This window comes from Drosophila suzukii, chromosome 3 (genome assembly GCF_043229965.1).
Source record: "Drosophila suzukii chromosome 3, CBGP_Dsuzu_IsoJpt1.0, whole genome shotgun sequence".
In the NCBI taxonomy this organism is placed as follows: Eukaryota; Metazoa; Arthropoda; class Insecta; order Diptera; family Drosophilidae; genus Drosophila; species Drosophila suzukii.
The window spans coordinates 72,901,853-72,919,770 of record NC_092082.1 but is presented as its reverse complement, the minus strand read 5'-3'; the positions used below and the strand labels follow the sequence as shown (position 1 = coordinate 72,919,770).

General features: G+C 37.5%; 1 protein-coding gene across 7 annotated transcripts in view; it reads right to left on the bottom strand.

Moving 5' to 3' along the window:
• Positions 1-17,918, bottom strand: part of pyd (zonula occludens-like protein polychaetoid) — a 92,043-nt gene that overhangs the window by 70,916 nt on the left and 3,209 nt on the right. The gene's annotated exons all lie outside the window — the stretch shown is intronic.

Here is a 17,918-nt window from a genome sequence, read left to right as displayed (position 1 = left end):
GTCTCTGTGTGATTGGAAATTGGCTTGATTTTGGTCTTCGTCTCGGCTTTTTCTCCTCCTTGAGGCACGCGTGCCGCTTTGGACTTGGAACCCCAATTGGCCTCCACAGCCCACTCCACCCGAACTTATTCAATCTTGGCTCAATTGTCTGCCTTCTTCGGCTCAAACTCCAAGCTCCTCCTCCTCCGCCGGCTGCCAAAGATCTCGGGGAGTATTCAAAGCACGCGCGTTTACAAATTGAAAACTTGTTAAGTGCCAGGCCCGACTTGGCCAAGACAACAGGTGAGCCGGGCCTGAATGGTTGCACTAAAAAAAATCGATCACAAATAAATAAAAGTCCAACATATTTGTCAAAGCTTATGGACTATCTGAAACTATCGAAAATATTGATATATGTTTTTGATTCTAAAGAATAGCCTATTTGAAAAATCGAATTTACCTCGTATACAAAAAATCCAAAAGAATTATGATCTTTACTTTAAAAAATATTTTTTGACTTTAAAAACATTCCTCAAAATTAATCCTTTTTTAAGTAAATAATGATTATTTTGGAGTATTATAATAAAATCAAAAGAAGTTATAATATCTGATCGGAAAAACTCAACTTTTCAGATGCCGACTCATTGAAAACTGTTTTGAATTTCAAATGATGATACAAAATACATAAGTAAAGAATATGTAGATAAAATTTTATAATTTCCCTAGACCTAATATGTTTTTTTTATAAAAACCCTGAAAAAAATTGCATTGCTTTATATTATTTCTTTCACTGTAACTGTTTGTTACTTGATTGTTAGCCTGCTTAGTTGGCCATCTCCTGGCCCGTTGACAGATTTGTGTTGCCAATTTGCGTTGCGGCTGACGTTGGAGGTTTTCTGAAATTCGCTACCAAAAAGAGTGCCTGGTTCGGTATCTTTCTGGCTGATAGAGTTGTTGACATTTGGCCGCTTTGCTGGCGGCCCAAAGTTTATGCAAATTCTCCGACGGAGTCAAAGCCAAAGGGGCACGGCACACACCCACAACATAATGGTAATATATGCCCGATACATACCTGCAACGAAAAAAGAACAAATACAATACTTTAGAATGTAATAGATACTTTTAATGATTATTTTGTGGCATGGAAATTGGGTTAACGCATTCTTGCCGGTTCTTTTTTCTTAGTTTTGGTAAACACAATTCTCGAGTGCTGAGTGCTCTGTTTTTTTTGTTACCTGTGTGCAATTGCTTTTGATTCTTTGGAAAACATAAACATAATTTTGTCGGTTTCCCTTGCAAGAGTAATTGACCCAGTTTCCTAATCGCAGCGCTCTTTGGGGCACACATTTCCACAGTCGATTAAGTGGCCCTGCACTTTGCTCTGCATGCTATCACAGTCGGGTTTTTCGAGTTAGGAATCGATTCTGGAGCTAAGGGAAAATGCAGTTTGCACTTGAGCAACACTTGAGTTGCGTCTAAACAAAACGTTCGCTTCACATAAATATTTTAAGTGCATCGGAAATGTTTTTCTTTTGAGCGAGAGAAGTGATTGTGGGCAAAATCATATGGCCCATACAATTGAAATAATGAAAAAGCCAGAATCTTAATTGTAAGATAATATTATTCTAAATGGTTCTGGTATATGGGGTATTTTTAGAAGAGCACTTTCTATATTTCCTATACTTTTAACTAAAATTCTATTACTTACAACCTATTTCTTAACCGCAAAAAAATCTATTACGTATTCAGTTACTATAACTTCCACCGCAATCTCTTGCAAATCACAATCCATCATTTATGGCGATTTCAGCTTATCCAATTACACAAACAACAAGCAGAAGGAGTTCTACAGCAAAACCACTCGAAGGCGGCATTTACATTGATGTGCGAGCATAAACATATATACGGGTATATAGGGGAATACATATATTATATGTTTAAGGAGGGTCCACCGAGGGCAGAGTACAGTATGCCGTCGACAAAGTGGCCTGTAAGTAAACCCAATTGACACTTGAACATCGTCAGTAGCCGGCGGTCTGTGCCATCAACGTGGTGGGTTTGGGTTTGGGTTCTCCACGGATTGCGTCCATGGTGGTGGTTCTTCAACCTCATCGCCATCCTCATCCACATCCACATCCACATCCTCATGAGCTGCCCTTCCTCCCACTCGTGTCCATTTTGGGTTGACGTTTTATTTGATTTTACGCTTGGTTGCATTTTTTTGCACTCGTCTCGATTTGAAATGGAATGGAATGGTGAGGAGCGGAGTGGAGTGGATTGGACACTCGATATGCATGGGCCTTGGCCATCGATTTTCAAGTGTGCTCTATGCTGAACACTTGAAAAAAGAGTTCTCATTGCATAAAATATTATAAAATGTTGTTCCTTTTTTCCATGCACTTAAATTATAATTTAAAAAGTCTATAAATTGAATTTTGGGTTCTAAAAGTCCTGAAATATTTTTAATATTTTAACCCAGAACCTTTCTTGTCCATGTGCATTTAAATCAGATTTGTAAAAATCTAACAAAATTGTATAATGGTTTTAAAAATAGTCTAATATGTTTAAAATATTTTATATTACTAGGCACAATTTCCCCCAGTGCAGAACCCCTCTTATCCATATTGCCATCTCGATCCCTAACTCAACTGCTGCATAATTTATAACTATGACACTAGCCGGAGCTAGAACAATGCCCCAAGATTAATGGTCAGGGAATGGGCTGGGCACACCATGCACAATGTGAGGTGAACAGAACAGGATGTGTTTGAGAGGATGACACTTTGCTGCCACTTTTGCCCTTTGGAAAATGCATGGAAATTGCCTGCAGTTCCGAAGTTCGAAAAGTGTCTCATTCAATTTTAAATGACTTGAATATTTCAGGGATATGGGATGGAATAGATACATAGATAGCATGACGAGCCAAACACCCAGGTCCTCATTTAGTTGGACACGTAATTTACCGCCTGGTTATTCGTACGACTTCATTAGGACGACTTCCATTCCGACACCTCACTGCAGTCGCATTGTCTAGGATTGTCTGTCAGATGATGGTGGGTATACGGCTCACAAAAAAAGGAGAAAAAACCCACTTCGTAATGCTCTGTTCTGCACTTGACATTGTGTGCTCTGTGGTGCAAAATAAACTAACAGGATTATTGCGGCAACTGCTGCTGCCTTTTGTAATCCTTTAATGCCCTGCCAGGACCCTTCACCCTTCATCCTGCCCTATGACCCATCCCCGCTAACCTCGGCTGCCTCCTTGTGGCAATTGTTCGCCAGCGACTCCATGTGAATGCAAATTTATTTACATTTTGTGCTAAAAATATACTTTTTTACCATGTACGTATGTACAAAGGGAGCCAGGAAAAACAAAGGAGTATGAGGTGGGCCCCAAAAGAGGGGGAACCTGCAACACGCCACCATGCACAAGGACAATGACACCAATCGCAGTTAAGTCCTTCTTAGCTGAAGTTCAAATTGCTTCCAGGCTTTTTAACGAGCAAAATGTTTGCTTTAGAGCAGCTAAGCATTTAAAGGGGAGTCAAATGTGGCTTTATAATATAGGAAAACACTTCTTAAAAATAGTACTAAATATAATATTAATATCTAAAAAGAGCAAAGTTATATATATTTTTTATTAGTTAATTAAACAACAATTTTCTTGATCTCCCAATCTCCATTTTCGTATTCAAAATTTCTGATCAATCCGATTAAGAAATGTCCAATTAAATTCAAAATCGATGTCAGATTACAGTTCATTACATCAGATTATCTAGTAAATGCTCAGCATGTGATCTTAACTCCAAGCGAAAAATCTTCGACTTCAACATCAAAAGCAATCAGATGAAATAAAATAGAAAAACCGGAATAAAAGCTGAACGGTTGCCAAAAAAAAAAAAAAAAAAAAATGAAGTAAATTTTCTGTTGCTCCCAATTGCATTTGGATTTTCCATTCAGGAAAGAGTCAAGGAAAAATATTGTCTACTCATGGCGAAAAGTAAAAATCGAACAAAAGCTGACGGCAGAAAATGCTGAAATACACAGATATAACAAAAATAAAAAATCAAGAAACACACAAGAAATCAACGAAAAAATGTAAATGTGCCACGATTTCGAAATATGCACAAATGCATTTAATGGATGGAGCATGCTGGATGTAAAAATAGAGTAGCTTACAAAAGGGAGCACTGCTCGACTAAACGGATATTTATATACCCACAAAGTCGGGCGGGGAGTCTGGGCACTTGTTTTAATTTTTTATTTTCCAACGGATTCTTGATTTGCATTCGAAGTTCTCAACTCGAATTGCTCCGATTCGGTTGTCGGGTTTTCCATGGAAATGTGGCACGTGGCATCACCAAACCAAACCGAAAAAAAATAAATTCATTTCATGCTACATATCCAAATAGCCCGCATGTGCATCTGCTCGATTTTCCCCTATAAGGAGTTTTTTTTCCAAAGCGAGCATCTGTTTTACATTCTTGACAAATTAATAATAATTACGCTCTTCAATTTTACCCGCCTCAACACGCCCCCTTTTCCTGTTTTCGAATTAGGTATGCTTAATTTTGATGGATTTGCTTACAGTTTTTTTCACAGTTTTGAATGGCGTGATGTGGGAAAAAAAACTCTCGAATTTAACCAACATGAAAGGGTTTCATAGTTTGAAGATTACGCCTGCATAGAGGTTAAGATTGGCTATGGTTCGTAATTTCTTGAACATCCAATGTGCATTAAAGCTGGATTCCAATAAAAAAAGTAATATATCAAAGTATACGTGGCTTGAAAACTACAATTTTTATTCTTAAGCTTTCTTTTAATTCATCACAACTCCCAATTAAAATGCACATAAATAATTAAAAATTATTTCTCTTCTAGCCAAGAGTTTCCTAAGCCCACAAACTTCTTTCCCAACTAGTTGCAACTTAATTTAAGATGAACTCTAAGTATACTTAAAATTTACATATTTCTTTATCCTCTAAACCGATCCAAAGGCCGGACGAGTTGCCTTTGCTCCTGCAAAGTTATAAATTACCCACGGACGAGGCAGACAAAACGCGATTTCAATAGAATCCAACGAAATGAGGTAGGAAGAATGGAAGTATCCCCTAGGCTTTTTGGGTTATAAAGTACTTCCATGCGGTTCTGGCTCCATCGATATGCATCTCTGCCAAAACCGAACCGAAGTGAACTCCACACTATGCAACTGCAACTGCAATTTATACCACTTAAGCAGTAAAGTTGCACTATTAAAGCCAAAAAGGCGTTAACCTGACTCCTTCTGCACTGCATAAAAAATGCAAACGAGGCTGCTGCAAATGTTTTATGGGCTTCTGTTTCGCTTCTACTTGGCCAAAACCGCAAAATGTAAAAGCAAAAAAGGATATACAAAAAAAAAAAGAGAGACACACAAACCGGAGAAACTAAAACGTTTTGGCCAAAATAAACTGAAAGGAAGTTCAGAGGTTGCGAGGGATGTGCCCTTATCCTGGCTGAAAAACCTTTCTTCATTTCAGCATTTTTGCACTCTCTTCCATTTTAGCCAACATGCAAAATGTTAATTCATTTCAGTGGTCCTGAACCGGATTTTTATCAGTACGAACACAGGAGTAACTGAGCAATTTGTTGTCTATGCCAGGACTCAAAGAAGAGCACAAAAAAGAAGCATTTCCGTTTCCTGTCCCCATAAAACGTGGCTTTTAGCCCCAATAGACTGTTAGTTTAGTCTTTAACCTCTTGTTTATTTTTCTCCCACGTGCATATATATTTTATTTAAACCCCTGCATGCGAAAATTTTACTTCACATATTTAAAAACTCATCTATCATCGGGGGGTGCTCAACTTTATAATAACTGAATTTCCGTCATTTAACTTCATTGCAGCAAAAAAATATTGACTTTTAATAACTTTAGTGCCTCGGGCAGTGTGTGCTTCACTGTGGGCGCTGACTTGTTGAAAAGCTGCCTCAAATTAAATTATATAATATGGTTTATACAGAATATGTGGAGCTGGGCTCCTCAAAAAAGGCGAAAAGAAGGGGAGACCTAATTGACATTAATGAAATTCAACTCAAATTTAATTTGAGCTGAGTAGTCATCAGTTTGGGTACTTAATTAGTGGAATCGCTAATTAGCCGAGTTACTTATCCATGGCTAACCAAGTAAATTATTAGCTAAGGTAATTAAATAACAATAAAAGTTACGCATTACAAACTTATGGGGATCAAAAATGAAAGCAACTTTCGCTAAGTTAGAACATAAAAATTTCAAATGGGATAGTTATTTTAAGCAGATATCATTTAAGGTATAACCTAATCTTTGCGACGAGCAACAAATTTAATATTTATTTACTTATTTATATTTATTGGTTGGTTTAAAAAAAATTTTAACACAAATAAAACTTATGTGGGAATGAAGTACTGTTCAAAATGAGATCAATGTCAATTAGTTTTCATATTTGAATCATAAATACTTGTTAAACATGAACCATTAACCTTTAACTAACCATTATTTGCCACCCAAACACCAGTCCCATTTTCGCCTACTCCCGGCCCACTGTACAGTGAGCACTGGCCAACTTTGGTGGTGGATGTTGATGTTGAGTGCTTTGCCATTGGGAGTTACAAACTGCCAGTATGCAAAAAAGAAAGACCTCAAAGGGGCTGAGGAAAGCGGCCAGCAAGAGTGGGTGCCAAACTACATGTGTATGGCCCACTACAACAACAACAAAGTCTGAAACGACCACAACAACATATCGAAAACAACAAAATCAGCAACAATATCGAGGTAAAACTACTTCGACATCAATGTTTGTCGATGGTCGTAATGCTTTACTTTGGCGCCCACTCGACTATCGACAAACGGATGGAAAATGGATAGGAAAACAAGCTTGCACTAAGAAATATGGGATATTACTTTAGGAAATTGTATAAAAAAATTATGTAAAATATAAAAAAAATATTTTGTTAGGTTCTAAATATAGTTATGATAATGGAAAATGGAACCCGTAACCCCATGCGATCCCCAGCACCTAATCCTTTATTTTTCCCTGTGCAGTAAGAGTTTCCATATGGGGACAGCATGGGCTGACCAAACTGACGTACTAACTATATGGCGAGCGTGGTCGTCGAGGGTCTCTGGGGACCTCGGGGGATTTCGGGGCCAGGTGAGAGCACATTTACATGACGCGGCGAAAGTGAAACGCGCCCGGAGCTGTGATTAGATGCAGATTCAGATGCAGGTTCCTGCTCCCCAATGGCGGACATGTGGACATGTCGACATCCGCCGACAGGCAACATCAGCGGCATTTGACATGTGTTTGATTGGATGGACAAAGGAGCAGAATCGGGGAGCTGGAGCAGCGGCAGTAATGGAGCATAAATAAGGAAAAATAGAAACGAATGCCTTACACCGAAACTTTTAAAACACTTAAATTTGAGTTAAATGATATATGATATATATAGGTACAATGTACCTGGTACATACATGCTCTTAAAATAATGGCCACCTATTTTGTAAACGAAGAGATTTTGATGAAAAGGGGTATACTAACAAAGGTATAGATCTATGTTTTGATAAAAAAGGGTATATGAAAGAAGGTATGTATCTGTCCCGCCATTTTTACAGTGGGAGTCGTAAAATGTCTGACTGGCGGGCACAAATTAATGCTCATAGCTGAGCTGCCGCCAAAGTCAGGAAGGTGGAAGTTCCAAGTCAAGTAGCACGGGTTTCGTACCCCCATATTCCCCTCTTTTCAACCAATTTTTTGAGCGATGAGCCGACAAGGCGTGCCCGACAGCAGCCAAAAGACCAGCATTGCACTGATGATGTTGCTGCTGCGGTGTTGCAGTTGCTGCTGGGATGTTGCTGTTGTTGCAGTTGCTGCATGCAGCAAATGTTGCTGTTTCAGCTGCTAATGGTGGTGGCCACCACGATGATGATGGCAGCAGTCGCTCAATCAGCTCAAACATCTGTTGCCAGCAGCTAACGTGACAGAAGTGACATGAAGGCGGTCAAGAGTGGCCATTGCAGTTGTGCTTATAATTTGCATCGTAAAAAAGGGAAAATCGAGAAAACCACCGATTGAATATTGCGATAATGATGGTCCTAAAATGTGTTGAGTGAATTTGATTGGTGAAAATGATACCTGCATAACTAAACTATGGATTGTTTGCAAAGCATGTGCTCTAAAAATATAAGTTCTGCATCATTTCTGAACTAACTTCTCACCCTTAGCCACAATTATTCTTCCGAAAATTCCCCCATCAAAATACAAAACCTTTTTGCAACCCACTCTTCAGATTCGATCAGTTCACTGAGGGTATTTGTGGCATGTATTTTCGTTATTCAGAAAATCAACTGAGCCATGAAAATGCATGACGATGCATTGTAATTTATAGCAATTTCCTTCTTGCTGTGACTGCAGTTTTCGTGTTTAGGTCTCTGATATGGAAATTTTTACCAAGCCAAGTAAAATTTATTAATTTATGCAACACTTGGGTTTATATTTATTTGTTGTTTTTGTTGCCGCTGTTGGTGTTGATGTTTTTCGTATGATTTTACGCTACATTTGGCCGTTGCGAGCAGAACAATTTATTAAGTCTTCGATGTGGTTGAGTTCGTTGAGGTTGGGTTTGCATTGAATTAATTTAATGACGTAGGGAAACGACACGATAGCAAACTAAAACCACGCACTCTGCCCCCTTCGCATGTCATCTAATTGCTCTTGTTTTTGGTTTCTTTACTTGGAATTTGCTCTAGCTTAATGGTCACCACTTGGGGACACGCCCAACTCCTCCAATGTGATATGTGTCCGAAGATACAGAGAAAAAAATATAGTTTTATATGGTGAACCTATTTTAACTTTTTATCTTATATTAGTAAAATATTCAAACAATTTTTACTGCAGGTTAAGGTAGGTAGATAGGACAAAGACATTCTTTTATTGTTTAATATGCGGGTGAGAACATTTTTAAAACACATTTCATTAAAAAGTTTCTGATACATTTTAAGCTATTTTAATCAAGATTTATTTCCCATTGATGACCCAATTTTTTGAACATTTTTTCCCAGTGCATTTGTGTTTGTAGGCGGTCGTTTCCTGCTGCACGCAACGCACACAACAGCACTCATTTCCATGCTGGGCGTCGTGTAATTTCCATGATTTCTGTTTTCCATCTCTTGTTGCAGCTTTTTTTCGAGAGACTGTTACATATCTTGTTATTAGCGCTCTAATGAACCTCTTTGCAGCTGCCAATCATGGGACGTGAGGTGGTTGTGGGGGCGGTAGAAACACACTTGTATTTTTGTGAGGCTAGTTAACACGAAGAAATAAGGTTCTCCAAGTCTACAAGTTCAGATAATCGTTGTCCAAGCGATATGCATCCGAGTGCACAAGTGTGCGAGTTCGTGTAGGAGGCGTGAAAAGTGGTTTTTCTTCGCCTCCTCAGTTTTTTTCTTCCATTATTTTGTTGTATTTTCCTACATCACTCATTTAAATTGGTCATTGACACTGGACAGTTGCCAAGGGAAAAGGGCGTGGGTAAATGGTTTATAGAGGAAATACTTTTAAGTTATTAAGCCCATAGATGAGTCGATAAAGTCGATATAATGCCTTGACGATAGGCTGCTGTAAATAAATACAAAGTGATTTAAGAGAGAAAAAATAAATCAAATATTATTCTACTGAACGTCTAACTATTTATTTTATTTGCCTTGTCAAATGCCATCTGAGCTGAATTAACCCTGAACTTCTTATCGCATCACTGCGGTCGCATTGATTAAGTTAATCTTTGCATTCAATTCATAATTGAAAGGCTCCATCAGTCAACAAATCGCACATGAATACCCACATTGTTGTTTAATCATTATACATAAATTCCCCAGTTAATAAAACTCCTGTCCCCGTGGACAGAACTGCAATAAAAGCTGATCCACTAGTGTTCCCTGTGGTCGAGGATCAGCAGACGCATAATAAATAACAATAATTGTGCGAAATTAAATTATCAATTGCAGACAGAAGCCATAAATAAATGATGAGTTCAAGTTCTGACTGAGTGTGTGAACCGAAATGTTTCAGACAGCCAAAGAGAAATTGCATTTTCCCACAGGACAAATGCATGGTGGGTGGAAAATTGCATGCAATAATTGCACAGCGAGTGGTTTTTTGGTTTTGTGGCCACAGCAGCGGAAGGGAAGTTTCGCATTTCCGTTTCAGAATTTTCACGAGGCAGGGCCACGTGCAAAGAAAATATTTACACACCCGCTGATGCAACATTTCGCTCCCTTCTCATCTATTTTCCCCTAATTTTCCTGCAGAATGAATCGAAATGTGCGGATATTGCTGGCCATACATCACGCCCTGTGAGCTAGATTCGTTTGCCAAAATTACGCAATCCATAAAGTTGTGGAGAATTTATGCAGATTTAAATGGAATGGATATGGCTAGCCTTTAAGAAAAATTCAGTTCTATACCAAATGTTTGTCCTATAAGAAATGTTCTAATTCGTAAACTTTATTAATGAAAAAACTTTAATCGTATAAAAATGTTGTTCTGCCACACATACAGTATACAAAAAATCACCCACACAAACAAACCCTTACAGATCTGCAATTCATGAAAATGAAAATTCTATTCTTGTTTGTTGTATTTCTCAACAAATAATTTACTTAAACAACTTTATAATAAACCGTTCTAAAAATTATACAAATGGAAAATTCTATTCCATTTATTTTATATCTCAAAAAGTTATTTACCTCAAAAACTGAATAATGAACCTTCTAGCTACAGATCGACTACTGTATTCCGATTACAATAATCATTGTAATGACGTCAATGCGTTACAGACAACGCCAACACATAAAAACCTACTGCATATATTTGAAATTTTATGTCGCCAGCCCCGCCTCGTCATCAAAAGTTGCTCTAATTTGGCATTGTATTGCATTTTGTATTGAATTTATTACGATTGTCCGCACATGTGTGTCGCATGAGGTCCCAAACTAATGGCTTCCAATCAACGATGTTTGTTCAATGTTTTTGCGCTGGCTGCGACGACAGGTGCAATATAATGTTGAAAAGCGGGGGAAGTACGGGGAATCGGTTGGTAGTAGATAAATAAACTGAGGTTAAGCATTCATTACGCCCACCGGCAGTGGATCGATGCTAAAATAAGGCCAGTGATTAAGGGTTCAGCAGCGGCCGGCAATTTGCGTTCGTTGGAGTCGAAAATTAATTAAATTAAAACTCAACCGAAATCAAAGTGGCCCATTGCATTTTTAATCAATTCATGTATCAATCAAACGGATACAATTGCTTTCAATTCAATCAACTTCCCAAAGAGCGGGAATTGAAGTGGTCTAAAAATAAAACCAAAAGTGATAGAGGGAATACTTTTGAGAGTGGGTTTGGACAAGGCTGCTGACAAACAGTGAAAAATAAACAAATCTCTGTTGTATTTAAATAAATAAAATGGCTATAAATTTGCATAACTTCGGCTCCTAAAATATGCATACCGAATCTGAGATAATTTAATCAGCAGCAGAGTGATCTTCCCATAAAATGTGTATGTACTTTGTGACGCCAGCCTGGATCTTGATTAATATAGATCAAATCAAAGCAGAACAACCAGAACAAGTCTACTGTGGCGTCTGACGTCCAGCTGCTTCAATTAAGAAATTTCATTAAAGGCAAGAAGGAAAAAAAAATGAAGAAACCAGCCACCGAAAGAGAGAGTGGAAGAACGTCGAAGAAGTGGGGTCTTCGGAACTGGAGAAGAATCAGGCAGGGCATGGGGATGGGATGGGGGGATCCCCTGAACTTGGAACGGCCGTCGATGATTGAGATAAACAACACAGGTCCAGGTCCATCGTAACCATCCAACTCTCGATTCGCCGGAAGCTGCTTGCACTCGCGCACATAAAAATCATAGTGGCGCCCCCTAGCCCCTCTATAAAGTGTTTACGGGCAGATCTTGAGCACTGCAAAAAAAGATCATATCTCTACAATAATATTTTCAACTCATATGAGAGTTAGCCAACAGAATTTGGCAATACAGCTGTTTAGGGGAAATGCCACTTCCTATAATCAGTTCTAATTTCATGACTAACCGAGCAACGCCAACATTCTGACAAACTTTTGTATTGCCATTTTCTCAGTGCACAAAAATCCGCTTTGCTATAATTTAAAAAAAAATCTTCATTTTTATAGCTTGCATATTAGTTTTTGAAGAATATTTATGGCCCAAGCTGTTGAGTCGACGCCTCCCTAGAATAATGATAAATGCGCTTAGATCCTCAGTTCCGATTAACATCTCACAACTAGTTAGTGCAGCCCAACGACGATTCAACTTATTTTTTGCAACTTAATGGTGATTGATAATCATATGAAAAATCCATTTTAAACTGATTTATGTTCGACTCAAAATAGCAGCAACTGAAATTGAACGATCTGTTGCAAAAGGGGAGTTATAGATATTGGTACTTCATGTAAAGAAACCAATCATAATACTGATTGTAATTTATGGAAACTTTAGAATTATAGGGATTATAAAGTGATGGAATTTAAATAGGATTTATTTAACTTCCACTTAATTTAATTACTTTCTATCGACTCACCATTCTTCTTTTAATTTAAGGAACATTTATTTACTTCCCAACAAGTTTTTTTAATAATTTATTATCTTTCCAAAATTCAATAGCTTTAAGTCACAGTATCTCTGACACTCCATAAACGGAAGAACTTTTAATCTTATGATAACAACAGATCAATTTATCTTCCACTTAGTTCCATTCCCAGTCACATGTGAAAGTCATGAAAAATGGATTTAATTTGAATTTGAATCGATTAATTGACTGACTATTCATAGCAAAAGCCAATTTCAAAATCATTTCGAAACATCCGAACTCAGACTTGTTTTCTTTGGCTTGGCCAAAATGCATAAATAATGTATATACCCGAATCGGGTTTATTTTCCGCACTGCCTTCATTTTGTTTTCTTGGGAGCGTTTCAACAATTTAACGCCATAAACATTTTTTCGTGGATTTGCCAAAAGTCAGCAAAAAAAACACGAATTTTGGCTTTGTTTATTTATAAAAGCGCTGCCGCTGATTTTGAGGCCGTCTTCTCGGGAAGTTCAACATATGTTGTCTGGAAATTTGCCATGGGTTATGTGTATGTGAGGTTCTTGGGGAATTTGACCCACTGTGGCCATAAAGTTTGTATTACCATTTCCGCCCGAGGCGGCATAAAATGCTGTCACTTAAACCGCAAGCTGACCACACAGCGAGAAAAAAAGGGGGGGAGGACAGCTGGTCAATGGCACACTCCTCTGTGGTGTCTCCGTCAATTAAAGTTGAACTCCAGCTGACCCTCTAAAACCTCATAACCGAGTAAATAAAAGGAGGGATAGGAGAAGACAATCACACAAACACAGAAAAAATAAAATCATGTTCATTTTCTGTCTTTGATTTGATTAAAAGTAAATAAATTATCGATAACCATATCACATTACTGTTTGATGATACCCATTCCCTGCTCAGTATTTTTTTTACATTTTATGGACTTTTCAGGGTCTTTGAGTTAATGGAGTGTTTAATTGTATATTGAAAGCATTTTGTTTGCTGCATGTTTAAGTGATTTTTTATTGCCTGCTCCACCCAGAGATAAAAACAAAATGTTTAACGCATTTTGAGAATATTTTTGAGATAAAGAACATTTATGAATTCATTAAGACATTAAGAGAAAAGACATTTGTATCTTAAACCTACCAATTGTCTTTCTTGCTGGAGTTAAAATAAAATTAAAATTAACAAGGTATAAGTATCAGATCATGTTTCTTTTACCATTCAAGGTAATTCACACTCCATATTTCATATTTCCTTTTTCAATGTCAAATTTTCGCTTTGATTTAATTGAATTATAAACTGAGCCTGGGCGTTTTTTAACCAGCCTTGAAATTAATGTTTTATTCAAATTAATTGGATTTATTTGGTTTACAGTAGCCACCAAGCGTAGCAAATTTCATTCGGACTTGTTGACATTGCCTGAACTCCCCCTTCTACCTCTAGTTTTTATTTTTCTCCCATTTAGCTGTCATCATCATCATTATTGGGGGGATAGCTAAACAAAGGCCAGCATTGCTATAACAATAACAACAGGAAAAACAACAATAAAGGCACTTTTTGTGCAATTGTAAAAAAAGAAAGTTTCGCGAAATTAGACTTTGTTTTGGACTGGAAATTGCTTAAATAACAAAACAAAAAGAAGAATAGCGAAAAAACATTGCGGTCATTGTTTCTGCGTGGTCCAACTGCAAAACTCATTTTAAACGGTCCCCAAAAATGGTAAAAAAAATCAGCGAATAATAGATGAGTGGGGGAAAGTGCTTGTAATTTGAAAATAATTGAGGCAAAAAGGGAAACAATCGACTGATATAAAAATAATTCTCAAGGATAAACATATTCTAGATATACAAATTCTAGATTTGTGATTTAACTTGGTACATCAGCGACATAGATGAGAATATTTTAATAACCTTTAGCTAAAGAAATAATTAGCAAGCAGTTTGAAGTGTTATTCAATTTTTGAACTCTACCAACCGAAACTAAGAAAACTTCATTAGTCGACGTGTATTTATACTCCCGAGATCAACGAAGCGTTAAATCAAACATTTGGCCAGTCAAACATCTCGATCAAACTAATTAATCATAATCATCATTTCAACAACACAAAAAGACACCAATAAAAATCGAAAATAAAGATCGCAAACGAGCTTCAGGGGTTTGAGTGTGTTGGGATCAATGGCCCACCAAGATTGAAAGTTCAATATCGAAAAAAAAAACCATAAAAATGGGTTGGGCAAAATGCAATGGAGCGGCAAAACAGATCGATCTTATTGATGCATTTCCTTATGTCGAGAAAACGCTGAAAAGATCCACCATTTAAGGTGCTCTTATTGACCAGAACATAAACTATGAATGAAACTAACCATGTGCTTGGTGTAGGTATTTGTAAATTAAAGCTAATGACTTGTACAAAAAATTGTAGAAAAAGAGTAGGAATTGAAAAAAACTGGGATGAAAATCCCCAGGGAACGAAGATGATTCTTCATACGACTTTGTTGTGGTTGCTGCCGGTATGAAAGCAGCGGGTCAAAATGCAGTAAACACAACGATTCTCCTGTTTTTCCTCACCTTTTTTTCAACCATCTGGGATACAGTGGCAGCTCGAGATCATAATACTATTAATGATGCTCAATAATAAGTATTAATAATATCATATTAGTTTTTAATAATATATGTATAGGAAATGTTATACAATTTAAGAACAATTGAAAGTATGATGTATTTCATATGAAATTACTTTCATTATAATAGCTTTCTAAGATTGTTTTTTCAAGTTCAAAATTAAATATAAAATATTAGCATAGAAAAAATGCTCAAAATATTAAAAATGGAAAAGTGGAAGAAAATTCTTTAACTTGAAAACTATCCTTTAAAATGCATGATTTTAAAACCATCCTTAAGAAGATATTGATATTTATTATGGTATATGGTTTGCTTATATCGAAACACCACTGTAGCCATTTCCAGTGGGAACAGGGACGGCCGGTGGAGAAACAGTTAAAGCGGCTTCCAGCTGCAACAACTGCAACTTGCAACTTGCAGCTTGCAGCAGACGCCAGCAGTCTGAAACCGATGGAGCGGTGCCCGTTTTTGGAGAATGGCTTTATGGCCCCGTGAGTCATAGCTTTTTACCCATTTTCGTTGCTCCCGCTCGTTCTTTGTAATCAGAACGAGCGTGGAAACGTAGAGAATGGCCAAAAGAGAGGCAAACAAGTTACCTGGATGATGGAGGGGGCATGGTAAGGAAATGAGGATCGCGGGCTGATTGCGTGACAGTTGTGTGGGTAAGCGGCTTAGCCGTCTGTCCCAGACTCACCAGATCCGAAGAGTTGGCGATGGAAAACCCCTTATGCCACGGACCATAACTTGCGATCAGCTACCGAAATGAATAATGATTTAATAGGGCAGACTCAAGGGAAATTTAATTGTAATCACGGGTATCACCATTAATTGTCAAGTCGCCTTATTCATCAACAAATGCCACCCAGAAGATCTAATTCGATTTAGATTTAGAGCCAAACAAGTTCTACTTTGATATGGAAAAACTAGTTGGTTTGGGCTTCCATTTAAAAAATTAACACATTTGCTTCAGATTTTACGAGTCCCAAATCAACGATCGAAAAACAACTACAACTTTGTTGCAACTGATGAGTGAAGATAAGGCCGAATTGAAAAAGAGTCCGTCAAAGCGAATAAAAAAAGGTATACAAAGTTTTAGTACCTCATTGACTACGAAATTGGCACTCCATTTTTTTGTGTTGTAAAATTAACTCATGTAACAATAAATTTGGAGGGATTTTGAAAATTCATTTAATTTTAAAAAACAGGAAATGATAAATCCGTATTAAATTGTCTACTCCTCAAAATCAGATATAAGATATAAAAGAGTAACATCCTATGTACATAAGATCAGAAATAATTTTTCAAACTTCCTCTAATATAGTTTTATAATTTACTTGACCCATTTTGCAGTTCTTTCCTCCACTTTGGACACTATTTAGAAAATCTAATGATGGACAAGTTTTTCAGATCCTGAACCGCAAATCGAAGTTTCTCTCCTTGGGCAAAGTGGAACGGAAGAGTGGTTGGAAAATCAAAACGCAGAGGGCAACAAACAACAACAAACCTCAAGACCTACTTCAACCGAGAAGAAAGAGAGAACGAGACGGCAAACGAAGTAGGACAAGAGTAGAAAACAAAGACGATCGAAAACAGGATGCGCGCATGCGCAGTTGAAACGAAACGAAATGGAACGAAACTAAAGGTGAACATCATTATCATCAGAACTGAAAAAAAAAACTGAATAAGAGGAAAAGGCGAAATCAAAGAAATCAACAAATAAAACATAAAAGGAAACGATTCTCAGGGGCAGTGCAAACAGACACAAAAGATGAAGCAGAACACGATAAGGCGGCCCAAAAAGGAAATGGGGGAAGGGAGAGAACAAGGGAGCAAAGATACCGAAAGGAGGGGACAAATGGGAATGGCAAACGATAAACGTCATCGGCCAGATTATGCTGCATAAATTATCAAATGCAAAAAGACACTACCAAAAGGGAGCGCCGCAAAAAGTGGGAAGAGATTCGAATGCGAAGAGAGCCAGCGAGGAGCAGACATTGCGCGCGGTAAATAATTGTAATTTACGTGGAGAAGGGTACTGACTCTACCCTAGCATTTACTATCATAGACAAAATAATACAACCGATTGCTGGGATTTTCAAATAAGAGATATAACAAAATAAAATGATTAAAGATGTGAAATTTAATTGGTGACCCCGATGTTTTATTATATTTGCAACTCCAGTTTTCTAACTTTAATTTTTAGTATATTTAATAAATTCAGAACAGATAAGATTACTAAAACTATTTGTTTAAAAACAGAAAACTGGAATCCAATAAAGCAAGCTTAGGGTGGTGACCCCAATCTATACATATTTTTATTAGGAGCATTGATTTTTTTGACGTTTTAACGAAAGACAGTCGCTATTATTTGCATCAACATAACCAGAAACATTTGCTCCAAGGCAAGTACTATTATTTTCACCTGTGCTGTAGATTCTACCTACCAGAGACGCCGCGGCAAAGGTAAAGAGATTCTGGGGATGAGGCGTAGAAAGGAGGGAGGAGGAGGAGGCAAGAGCAAAGCCAGAACAGCACGTACAAGAAATTAGCAAACACAGAACGAGCTAACGAAGGAGAGCGAAAGAGAGTGCGGATGGGGAGGGGCTGAAAAGTCGTAAAGAAGTAAAAGCGAAACGACTACGAAACGGATTATGATGTTTCCCGACCTGATCATGATGATGATGAATGGA